Here is a 12515-nt window from a genome sequence, read left to right on the forward strand (position 1 = left end):
TTAGGTGCTTAATCCATTTTGAGTTAGTTTTTGTGTATGGTGTGAGATATGGGTCCTGTTTCATATTTTTTTACAGATGGACATCCAGTTTTGCCAGCATCATTTGTTAAAAAGAGTGTCTTTTCCCCAATTAATAGATTTTGGTCCTTTGCAAAGATCAGCTGACCATAGGTGGATGAATTTACCTCTGAGTTCTCAATTCTGTTCCATTGGTCTGTGTGTTTGTAGTTGTACAATTACCAGGCTGTTTTGACTACCATGACTGTATAATAGGTTCTGAGATCAGGTAGTGTGAGGCCTCCTACTTTGTTCTTTTTTGTCAACAATGCTTTACTTATCCAGGGCCTCTTTCCTTCTCATATGAAGTTAGTGATTATTTTTTCCATCTCTTTAAAGAATGCTGTTGACATTTGGATCAGGATTGCATTGTGTTTGTAGATTGCTTTGGGTAGAATTAGAAATCCTGGTGATGTAGTGGTTAAGAGCTCTGCTGCTAACCAAAAGGTTGGCAACTGGAATCTATCAGGCACTCCTTGGAAACTCTATGAGGCAGCTCTGCTCTGTCCTGTAGCGTCTCTATGAGTCAGAATCAACTCGACAGCAACAGGTTTAGGTTTTTGGTTTGGACAGAATTGACAATTTCACAATAATGAGTTTTCCTATCTATCAGCATGGTATGTTTTTTCATTTATGTAGGTCTCTTTTGTTTTTTTAACAACAGTATTTTGTAGGGTTTATTTTTTTTTTTTTGCTTAGATTTTTTACTTCCTTGTTTAGATTTATTCTTATTGTGTCTTTTTAGGGGCTATTATAAATGGAATTTTTTTCCTGATTTCCTTTTCAAAGTTTTTTTGTTGGTGTATAGGAGTCCAACTGATTTGTGTATGTTGATCTTGTGTCCTGCTACTCTGATGAATATTTTTATTAATTCCAATAGTTTTGTTGTGGAGTCCTTGGTGTTCTCTGTGTACAGTATCATATCATTTGTGAATAGGGATAGTTTTACTTCTTCCTTTCCAAATTGGATGCCCTTTACTTCTTTTTCTTACCTTATTGCTCTAGCTACGATTTCCAGCACAATGTTAAACAAGAGTCTTGATAAAGGGCATTCTTGTATTGTTCCTGTTCTCGGGGGCAATGCTTTTAGCTTCTATCCATGGAGAACAATGTTGGTTATTGGTTTTGTATTAAAAAAAAAAAAAGAACCTTGACGAGATGGCGCAGGCCAGAAAATGTTTCATTCTGTTGAACAGAAATGTCGATATGAGTGAGAACTGACTAGACAGCACCTAACAACAACAAAGGAGTGGAATTGCTGGGTCATATGGTAGTTCTGTTTTTAGTTTCTTGAGGAATCTTCATATAGTTTTTCACAACAGTTGCACTATTTTGCATTCCCACCAGCAACAGATAAGGGTTTTGATCTCCCCATGTCCAACCAACATTTGTTATTTTCTTTTGTTGTTGTTTGTTTGTTTTAATCATTGCCGTTGTAGTAGGGGTAGGTGTTGCTTCATTGTAGTTTTGATTTTCATCACTGTAATGACTTATGATGATGACCATCTTTATATGTGTTTGTTGGCTGCTTGAATGTCTTCTTCGGTGAAGTGTCTCTTCATGTCTGTTGCCCATATTTTTATGGGGTTATTTGTCTTTTGGTTGTTAAGTTGTAGAAGTTTTATATATATTTTAGATATTAGATATTACACCCTTATTATATATATCATTACAAAAGAGCTTTTCCCAGTCTTTAGATAGTCTTTTCATGAATATTGGTATTTAATTTTTATGAGGATCAATTATTTTATCGCCTTCTGCTCATGAATTCATTGTGTTTGATAATCTATCATTAAAAAAATTAGACTCCATAGCTTTGCCCCTATATTTTCTTCTAAGAACTTTAAGGTTTTAGATTTATCATTTAGGACCTTGATCCATTTTAAATTAGTTTTGTGTATGGTGTGAGGTATGGATCTTGCTTCATTTTTCTGCACCTGGAAATCCAATTTTGCCAGCACCCTTTGTTGAAGAAACTGAGTATAATGTTGGCAGTTGGTTTTTCATAGTGTCCTTAATCATACTGAGGAACTTCTTTGTTATTCCCAACTCATTGAGAGTTTTTATCAAGAAAGGGTGTTGGATTTTATCAAACGTCTTTTCTGCGTCAATAGAGATGATCATGTGGTTCTTTTTCTTTGTTTTATTAATGTGGTGTATTAAATTCATAGATTTTGTAATGTTGAACCATTCTTCCATTCCTAGAATAAATCCCAGATATGGACTTTTTTCTGGATTCTCAATTTTATTTCATTGGTCTATGTGTCTATCATTAAACAAATACTAGCCTGTTTTTATTACCGTAGCTGTGTAATATGTTTTGAAGCTGGTAAGTGTGAAGCCTCTCACTTTGTTCTTCTTCAAAATTATCTAGGCTATTTGGGGCCTCTTGCCTTTCCATATAAATTTAAAGATTAGTGTTTCTGTTTCTGTAAGAAAAATTGCTGTTGGAATTTTGACCATGATTGTGTTGAATCTATACGTTGCTTTGGGTAGTATTGATATCTTGACTATATTAAGTCTTCCAGTTTATGAACAGACTGCATTTCCATCTATTTAGGTTTGCTTTAGTCTCTTTTCACAGTGTTTTATAATTTTTGTTGTGTAAGTCTTTCACATCCCAGGGTAAATTTATTCCTAGGTATGTTATTCTCTTAGATGCTATTGTAAATGGAGTTGTTTTCTTAGTCTCCTTTTCACATTTCTCATCGCTGGTGTAACCCAACAGATTTTTGTATGTTGACCTAGTATCTTTCAACTTTGCTAAATTCTTCTATTAGCTCCACAAGCTTTTTAGTGGATCCTTTGAGGTTCCTATATAAAAGATCATGTCATCTGCAAATAGAGACAGTTTTACCTCTTCTTTTCCAGTTTAGATAAATTTTCTTTCTTTTTCTCACCTTATTGCTCTGGTTAGGAATTCCAATACAATATTGAACAGAAGTTGTGAAAGCAGGCATCTTTTTTTTATTCCCGTTTTCAAGGGGGAAGCTCTCAATCTTTTTCCATTGAGTATAATGTTGGCAGTTGGTTTTTCACAGAGTCCTTAATCATATTGAGGAACTTCTCTGTTATTCCCAACTCGTTGAGAGTTTTTATCAAGAAAGAGTATTGAATTTTATCAAATGTCTTTTCTGAATCAATAGAGATGATTATGTGGTTCTTTTTCTTTGTTTAATTAATGTGGTGTATTAAATTAATAGATTTTGTAATGTTGAACCACTCTTGCATCCCTAGAATAAATCTCACTTGGTTGTGTTGTATAATTCTTTTCACATGCTGTTTGATTTTGTTCAGTAGTATTTTGTTGAGAATTTTGACATCTATGTTCATAAGGGATATTGGTCTAATAGCTTTCTTTTCTTGTAATGTCTTTGTCTTTGGTATCAGGGTAATTCTAGCTTGAAAGAAAGGATTAGGGAGTATTCCTTCCTCGTTTACTTTTTCAAAGAGTTTGAACAGGATTGGTTTGTCAGTTCTTCTCTAAATGTTTGTTAGAATTCCTCCATGGAAGCTATCTGGTGCGGGGCCTTTATAGAGAGGTCTTTTTTTTTTTTATTTTATTTATTACTGATTCAATCTCTCCGCTTGTTATGGGTCTGTTGAGATTTGCTACTTCGTCTTGAGGTAGTTTAGGTAGGTTATGTGCCTCTAGAAAATTGTCCATTTCTTCTATACTATCGAGTTTGTTAGAGTACAGTTGTTCATACTTTTCTGTTATGATCTTTTTTGCTTCTTTTGGGTCAGTTGTAATGTCTCCACTTTCATTTCTTATTTTGGTTATTTGCATCTTCTCTCTTTGTTTCTTTGTCAGTCTAGCTAACGGTTTGTCAATTTTATTGATTCTTTCAAAGAACCAACTTCTGGTTTCCTGATTCTCTCTATTGTTTTTGTTGATTCTCTCTATTGTTTTTCTATTTCATTTATTTCTGCTCTGATCTTTGTTTTTTTCTTTTCTTCTAGTAGCTTTAGATTTAATTAACTCTGCTTTTCTAGTTCCTCAAGTAGTAAATTAGACAATTTATTGAGATATTTCTTCTTTGTTAATGTAGGTTTTAGACTATAAATTTTCCTCTTAGGACTGGATTTGATGCATCCAATAAGTTTTGGTATGTTGTGTTTTCACTTTCATTTAACTCCAGGTATTTTTTTAATTTCTCTGTTGATTTCTTCCTTGACACATTGGCCATTTAGTTGTGTGATATTTAATTTCCATGTTGTGTGTTTGTGTGCTTTCTACTTTTCATTTGTGTGTTTTCTAGTTTTCCTTCTGCTGTTAATTTCTAATATTATTCTTCTGTAATAGGAAATGGTACTTTGTATAAATTTTAAGCTTTTTAAATTTGTTGAGACTTGTTTTGTGTTCTAGCATATGGTCTATCCTGGAGAATGACCCATGTTCCCAGGAAAAAATGTGTATTTTTATGATGTTTGGTGCAGTGTTCTATGTATGTCCATTACGTCTAATTGGTTAACGGTTTTGTTTAAGTACTCTGTGTCCTTACTTATCTTCTTTTTAGATAGTCTATCCAGTCTTAAAAGTTGTATATTGAAGTCCTCAACTATTATTGTAGAGCTCTCTATTACTCCTTTGAGATCTGTCAGTATTTGTTTCACAAAATTTGGGGCACTGTTGTCAGGTGCATATACACTTATAATTGTTATGTCTTCTTGATGGATTGACCCTTTTTATTATTATAATATCCTTGTCCATCTCTTATAATAGATTTTGATTTAAAATCTTTTTTGTCTGATATCAATATAAATACTCCCACTCTCTTTTGGTTGCTAGTTGAATGGAATATTGTTTTCCATCCTTTCACTTGCAGTCTGTTTGTGTCCTTTGGCCTAAGATGTGTCTCTTGTAGACAGCATAAGGATGGATTATGTTTTTTTTTTTTTATCCATTCTGCTACTGTCTGTCTTTTCAGTGGAGTTTGAACCATTTACATTTAAGGTAATTACTGAAATTCTTTTAACATGCTTCAACAAAGGACCTATTTCATTTTGCTAATTGTGTGTGTGTGTCTTGTATCTTCTTTGTCCCACAATTTCTACACTTTTCTGTATTTTTGTTGTTGCTTAGTTGCATTTTTATGTTGAGTCATTTTGATTTCTCCCTTCTCCCCTTCTGTGTGTGTTTTTTTTTAACTATCTTAGTGGTTACTACAAAAACTACTTTTAACAGCTTACATTATTATTTTAGCTAGATACCAACATTAAATATACAAACAACTAGTATCATACAACATTAACATATTAAAATTCTATTCCAATTTTTTCTGCTTCCTCCTCCATTTCTGTTGCTGTGGCACCAATTACTGTACGGAGCCTAGAGGCAATGCAAATTATTCCCTCCCGCCTCGCATTTTCAGGCTTTTTGGATTAGGAGGAGGCTGGTTTCTCCCTGGGCAACCATTTTCCTGGGTGCCCCAGAAAAATATTAAGACTTTGAAAATCAGATTGTCAGTAAAGTTAGGTTCCTGTACAGCTCTCCTAGCCCTAGAGAGCCAGATTACCATTTGTATTTCACAGGGCAGCTCTACACACCACTCGTTTTGTTTGCAGCTCCCAGTTTATGTGGGTACAGGTGGGAGAGACTCTCATAATCGATGGAGAGAAAAAATTTCTTACCTGTAGTATTGTTCTTTATTTTGTCTTCAGCCAGTTACTTTATTTCTTGGATTGGTTGTTAGAGCTCCGAGTCCCCCAGGTCCACCACATTGTTTGTGCTATTTTGTCTCTTTTTTTTTCTTAAATTGTTGTGGAAGAATGGAGATGCTGTATTACCAATCTTTGGGGAGGAGCCCCTCCCTTATTTTTTCTGGTGTGGCAGTTGAGGTTCATGCTCTGGCATTAGACCCTAATTCAATAACTGGGCTTTCTACTTGATTCTTATGGCAAGAACCCATCTTTTCCCTTGGTTGCAAGACAGGGGAGATTCCAGTCTTGATTTTTCATGACTGGCACTTTGCTCCATATCCAAGTTTCTCTGTGACAAGCTTTGCTTTCTTCCAGTCATCCTACCCCTTAACTTCCCTTGCCTACCAAGACGGTTGTCTATTGCCTGTCATCGCACTTCTTTGACACCATGCTCTGTCTAGCTACATGTATTTATCAAATTGTTTCTTCCCACAAACTTCATCAGTCTTCTCCCCTAATTTGCAGATCACAGGATATGTGTATATGTGCATGTGCACATGTGTGTGTTGTGGTGAAGGTGAAGTGTACAGATGTCAACATAATATAATGGTTTCCTAAACTTTTTGGAACAAAGATATCTTGCATAATTTTTCCATATGTTGCCCATATGTTGAAACATTTTTTTGCCAAAACGTATTTATTAATAATTCATGTTTTCACATTTTAATGAAGGGCAGATTATATTAAACTTAAAGCAGCAAACATTATGAAATACCTACTAGGTGTCAGGCACTACATTAGGTACTGGGGAAAAAGAAAGGAAAAAACTCCACTGCTTTAACTGCTTTTTTAAATCTTTTAAATATGGATTATGTCATAGAAACCTCACAACGAATTTATGTGATACAAAATCTTATTAATTAACCCCGTTGTACAGATTATAAACTTGAATCTTAGAGATGTCTTATCCAAGATCACTGAGTTCAAAACAGAGAAGGTTGGATTGCTGCTTGGGTTTGTCTGATCTTGGTGCCTTTGTTCTTGGTTGCACCACCCTGCCTCCCTAGTCTTTGCTTAGAGGGTAGGATGACAGAAAGTACAAAGATACGAGAGTCACGAGACTTGGATTCTCAGGCCAGATATGGTATTAGTATTCTAGGACACCTTGAATAAGTCATTTCCTGTCTGGATGTCAGTTTAATCTCAGTAAAATGAAGGGGTCGAGACTAGATAGCCCTACTTCCAATATGAGACAGCATAGTGTAATGGAAAGACTGTGTTGTTTGAGTTCAGACAGATTTGAAGGTGAATCCCAGGACCCCCCACAACACAACCTCAAATAAAAGCTATATGGTCTTGAGCCATGCCATCCAAGGGTTTGGTGCAGGTCTTTGGGTGCAAGAAGACTGTCATAACACATAGACGTAACACACTGCAAACAGGACAACAGCCTCATTAAGGTGAAGGAGTGGCGCCTGGAGATGATTGAGCTGTACACACTGCAGTAGAAGCTACTGGAACCTGTTCTGCTTCTGGAGAAAGAGCAGTTTGCTGCTGAGGACATCTGTGTCCTTGTGAAGAGTGGGGTCACATGGCCCAAATTTGTCAATCTGCCAATCTATCTCCAAAGCCTTCTTTTGCAATTACCAGAAATATGTGGATGAGGCTTCCACAAAAGAGATCAAAGACATCCTCATCCAGTATGACCATACCCTGCTGGTAGCTGACCGTCATCACTGTGAACCCAAGAAGTTTGGAGGCTCTGGTGCCCACGCTAACTACCAGAAAACCTACCAATAGGCCCACCACGAGGAGTAGTTTCATCTTTATAATAAACAAAGTTTGTAGGGGGGAAAAGCTGTATCGTCTTGAGCAGTTTATTTAATTGGCTTAGTCTCATTCATTCATTTAAAAATATAAATTCGGCACCTATTTTGTGCTCAGGATAGTGATTTTCACTGTTGTGAGACAGAGCACACTCATGTCCTTGTGGATATCCTGCCTTTAAAAAAAATTATTTGAAGATAATTATAGACTCAGGAAATTAGAAAAATAGTCTATGTACTCAGTGTATCCCAAAGGTCACATCTTACATAGCTATAATACAACATTGAAACCAGGAAATATTGGTACAATGTGTATATTTAGTTCTATGTCATTATATCACTTGTAGATTTGAGTAACCACGACTGCAATCAAGATACAGAAGTATTCCATCAACACAAAGACCCCTCTCATGCTACCCCATTGCAGTTACACACTCCTATCACGACTATTACCAATATCCCTAAATCCTAAGAGTCGCTACTCAATCTGTCTGCCATCTCTATAATTTTATCGTTTCAAGAATGTTATATAAACAAAATCGCAAAGTATATGACCTTTTGATATTAGTTGTTCTTAACTCAGTATAATAGATTGAGATTGAACCATAAGTTGTCACATATATCAATAGTTAAATTCCTTTCTATTGCTGAGTAGTATTCTATGGTACAGATGTACCACAGCTTGTTTAACCTTTCACCTATTGAGGGATATTTTCTTTTTTTTATTTCCAGTTTTTGGATATTGCAATTAAACTGCAATTGATAATTGTAATCAGGTATCTGTGTGAACTAAGTTTTCATTTTGGGGGAATGGAAAGGCCCAGGAGTATGATTACTGGCTTGTATGGTAAGTGTGGGAGTACCTGGGTGATGCAAGGGGTTAACTTGCTTGGCTGCTAACTGAAAGGTTGGAGACTCAAGTACAGTCAGGGGTTCCTTGCAAGAAAGGCCTGGCAATCTACTTCTGAAATCAGCCATTGGAGCACAAATCTACTCTGATACACATGGAGTCACCATGTGTTAGAATCAATTCTACAGCAACTGGACTGGTATGGTAAACGTATGTGTACTAATTTAAGAAACAGTCAAACTTTTCCAGGGTGGTTGTACAATTTCATGTCCCCACCAACAATATATGAGAGATTTAGTTTCTTTGCATCTTCATCAGCATTTGGTATTATCACTATTTTTGTTACTTTAGCTGTTCGTATAGGTACGTAGAGCTATCTCACCATGGTTCTTCATTGATATTTCTTTGAAGCTAGTGATATTGAACATTTTTTCAGGTGTTTATTTGCCATCCTTATATCTTCGGTGATATATCTCTTCTTGTCTCATACCCATGTTCTAATTGGACTGTTTATTTACTGTTGAGTTTGCAGAGCTTTTAAATCTATTCCACATACTAGTCCTTTGTCTGATAAGGGGTTTACAAATATTTTCTCCCCGTCTGTAGCTTATAGTTTCATTCTCTCTACAGAATCTTTCACAGAGTGAAAATTTTTAATTTTGATAAAGTCCAATTTATCAATTTTTTCTTGTATGAGCTGTACTTTTGATATCATCTCTAAGAAATTTTTACTATGTACCACATCCTGAAAAAATTCTCCTAGGTTTCTTTTTAAAGTTTTATACTTTTACATTTAAAACTATTAACCATTTCGAGTTAAGTTTGTATAATATATAAAGTTAAGTAAAGGTTTATGTATTGGATTGAATTGTGTCCCCTAAAAATATGTGTCAACTTAGTTAGACCATGTGTGGCTGTCCTCCATTTTGTGAGTTTCCTCAGTGTTATAAATCATAATCTCTGCCTGTGGTTAAAAGGATTAGGGTGGGATTGTAACACCACCCTTACTCAGGTCACCTCCCTGATCCAATGTGAAGGTAGTTTCCCTGGGGTGTGGCCTGCACCACCTTTTATAACTCAAGAGATAAAAGGAAAAGGAAGCAAGCAGAGAGTTGGGGACCTCATATCACCAAGAAAGTAGCACCAGGAGCACAGCGCATCCTTTGGACCTGGGGTCCCTGCACCAGAGAAGCTCTTCAACTGGGGGAAGACTGATGTGAAGGACGACAGAGAAAGAAAGCCTTCCCCTGGAGCTGACACCCTGAATTTGGACTTTTAGCCTACTTTACTGTAAGAAAATAAACTTCTCTTTGTTAAAGCCATCCACTTATGGTATTTCTGTTATAACAGCACTAGATAACTAAGATATTTATTTATTTATTTATTTATTTATTTATTTATTTATTTTTGCCTATGTTGTCCAATTGCTTGGCACCATTTGTTGAAAATACTACCTTCCTTCATTGATTTGCTTCTGCATCATTGTCAAAAATCAGTTGAGCATATTCGTGTGGATTTATTTCTGGATTCTCTTATCTGTTTTATTTATGTGTCCATCCCTCCCCCCATTAATACCGCACAATCTTGGCTAAGAATTAACAATAATAATTAATAATAACTTGAAATCTGACAGAGTGATTTCTCCCATTTTCTTCAAGATTATTTTAGCTGTCTACTTTCTTCACATTTCCATTAAATATTAAAATAATCTTGTCAATAACTACAAAAACTCTTGCTGAGATTTGGATCAGGATTGCCTTGAACTATATATCAATACAGGTAAAATAGACATCTTAACTATGCTGCTTCTTCCAATCTATGAACATGGTATGTCTCTCCATTTATTGAGATCTTCTTTGATATCTTTTATCAGCCTTTAGTCATTTTCCATTCAAATTTAGTACATGTTTTGTTAGATTTATACCTAATATTTTATTTTTCTGAGTGACTGTAAATTGTATTGGATTTTCAATTACAGTTTCACATGTTTATTGCTGTTGCTGTTGTTCGGTGATGTCAAGTCAGTTCTGACTCATATTGACCCAGTGTACAAAAGAACAAAACTCTGCCCAGTCCTACACCATCCTCACAATCATGCTTGAGCCCATTGTTGCTGTCACTGTGTCGATCCATCTAGTTGAGGGTCTTTCTCTTTTTTCACTGACCCTCTACTTTACCAACATGATGTCCTTCTCCAGGGAATGATCCTTCCTCATAATATGTCCAAACTATGTGAGATATACTCTCACCATCCTTGCTTCTAAGGAGCATTCTGGCTGTACTTCTTCCAAGACAGATTTGTTTGTTCTTCTGGCAGTCCATGGTATATTCAGTATTCTTTGCCAATACCATAATTCAGAAGCTTTAATTCTTCTTCAGTCTTCCCTGTTCTTTATCCAGCTTTCACATGCATATGAGGCGATTGAAAACACCATGGCTTGGGTCAGGCACACCTCAGCCCTGAGGGTGACATCTTTGCTTTTTAACACTTTAAAGAGGTTTATTGCAGCAGATTTGTCCAATATAATGCATCTTTTGATTTCTTGACTGCTGCTTCCATGGGTGTTGATTGTGGATTCAAGTAAAATGAAATCCTTGACAACTTCAAACTTTTGTCCATTTATCATGTTACTTATTGGTTCAGTTGTGAGGATTTTTGTTTTCTCCATACTGAAGGCTGTGGTCTTTGACCTTCACCAGTAAGTACTTCAATTCCTCTTTGCTTTCAGGAAGCAAGGTTGTGTCGTCCCTGTAGCACAGGTTGTTAATGAATCTCCCTCCAATTCTGTTGCCCTATTGGTCTTCATATATCTAGTTTCCCAGATTATTTGCTCATTGTACAGACTGAATAAGTATGGTAAAAGGATACAACTCTGACACACACCTTTCCTGACTTTAAACCATGCAGTATCCCCTTGTTCTGTTCAAATAACTGCCTCTTGATCTGTGTACAGGTTTCTCATGGGCACAATAAGTGTTCTGGAAGTCCCATTCTTCACAACGTTATCCATAATTTGTTATGATCCACACAGTTGAATGACTTTGCATAGTCAATAAAACACAGGTAAATATCTTTCTGGTGTTTTCTTCTTTCATCCAGGATCCATCTGACATCAGCAATGATATCCCTCATTCTATGTCCTCTTCTGAATCTGACTTGAATTTCTGGCAGTTCCCTGTGGATGTACTGCTGCACCCAATTTTGAATTATCTTCAGCAAAATTTTACTTGTGTGTGATATAAATGATATTGTTCAATAATTTCCACATTTGGTTGGATCACCTTTTTTTTGGAATAGGTATAAATATGGATCTTTTCCAGTCGGTTGGCCAGGTAACTATCTTCCAAATTTCTTGAAATAGACAAATAAACACTTCCAGCACTGCATCCGTTTTTTGAAACATCTCAATTGGTATTCTGTCAATTCCTAGTGCCCTGTTTTTCATCAACGCCTTCAGTGCAGCTTCAACCTCTTCCTTCAGTGCCATCAGTTCTTGATCAAATGCTACCTCCTGAAATGGTTGAACGTCAACCAATTCTTTTAGTCAAATTGATGGTCTGTTTTGCTGTCGGCCCCTGGCCTTGTTCTGACTGTTGCTATTGAATTTTTCCGTTGTCTGCACAGATGTAGTCGATTTGATTCCTGTGTATTCCATCTGGCCAGGTCCGTGTGTGGTCACCTTTTATGTTGTTGAAAAAGGATATTTGCAGTGAAGAAGTCATTGGTCTTGCAAAATTCTATCATGTGATCTCCGGCATCTTTTCTCTGACCAAGACCATTTTTTCCACCCTCTGTTCACTCTTCTTTGTTTCCAACTTTCGCATTCCAATCACCAGCAATTATCAATGCATTTCGAGTGCCTATTTGATCAATTTCAGACTGTAGAAGTTGTAAAAATCTTCAATTTCTTCATCTTTGGCCTTAATAATTGGTGCGTAAATTTCAATAATAGTCGTATTAACTGGTCTTCCTCGTAGAAGTATGGATATTATCCTATTACGCACACCAGTGTACTTCAGGATAGACTTTGAAATGTTATTTTTAACCATGAGTGCAACTTCATTCTTCAATTTTTCATTCCTGGCATAGTATACCATATGAATGTCCAATTCAAAGTGGCCAATACCAGTCCATTTCA

At 36.0% G+C, this 12515-nt stretch overlaps 1 pseudogene; it reads left to right on the forward strand.

The window, feature by feature from the left end:
- The first annotated feature begins 6991 nt into the window (after positions 1-6991).
- Positions 6992-7842, forward strand: LOC111747760 (small ribosomal subunit protein uS9-like; annotated as a pseudogene).
- The last annotated feature ends 4673 nt before the right edge of the window (positions 7843-12515 follow it).

Source organism: Loxodonta africana, chromosome X, assembly GCF_030014295.1.
Source record: "Loxodonta africana isolate mLoxAfr1 chromosome X, mLoxAfr1.hap2, whole genome shotgun sequence".
Lineage (NCBI taxonomy): Eukaryota > Metazoa > Chordata > Mammalia > Proboscidea > Elephantidae > Loxodonta > Loxodonta africana.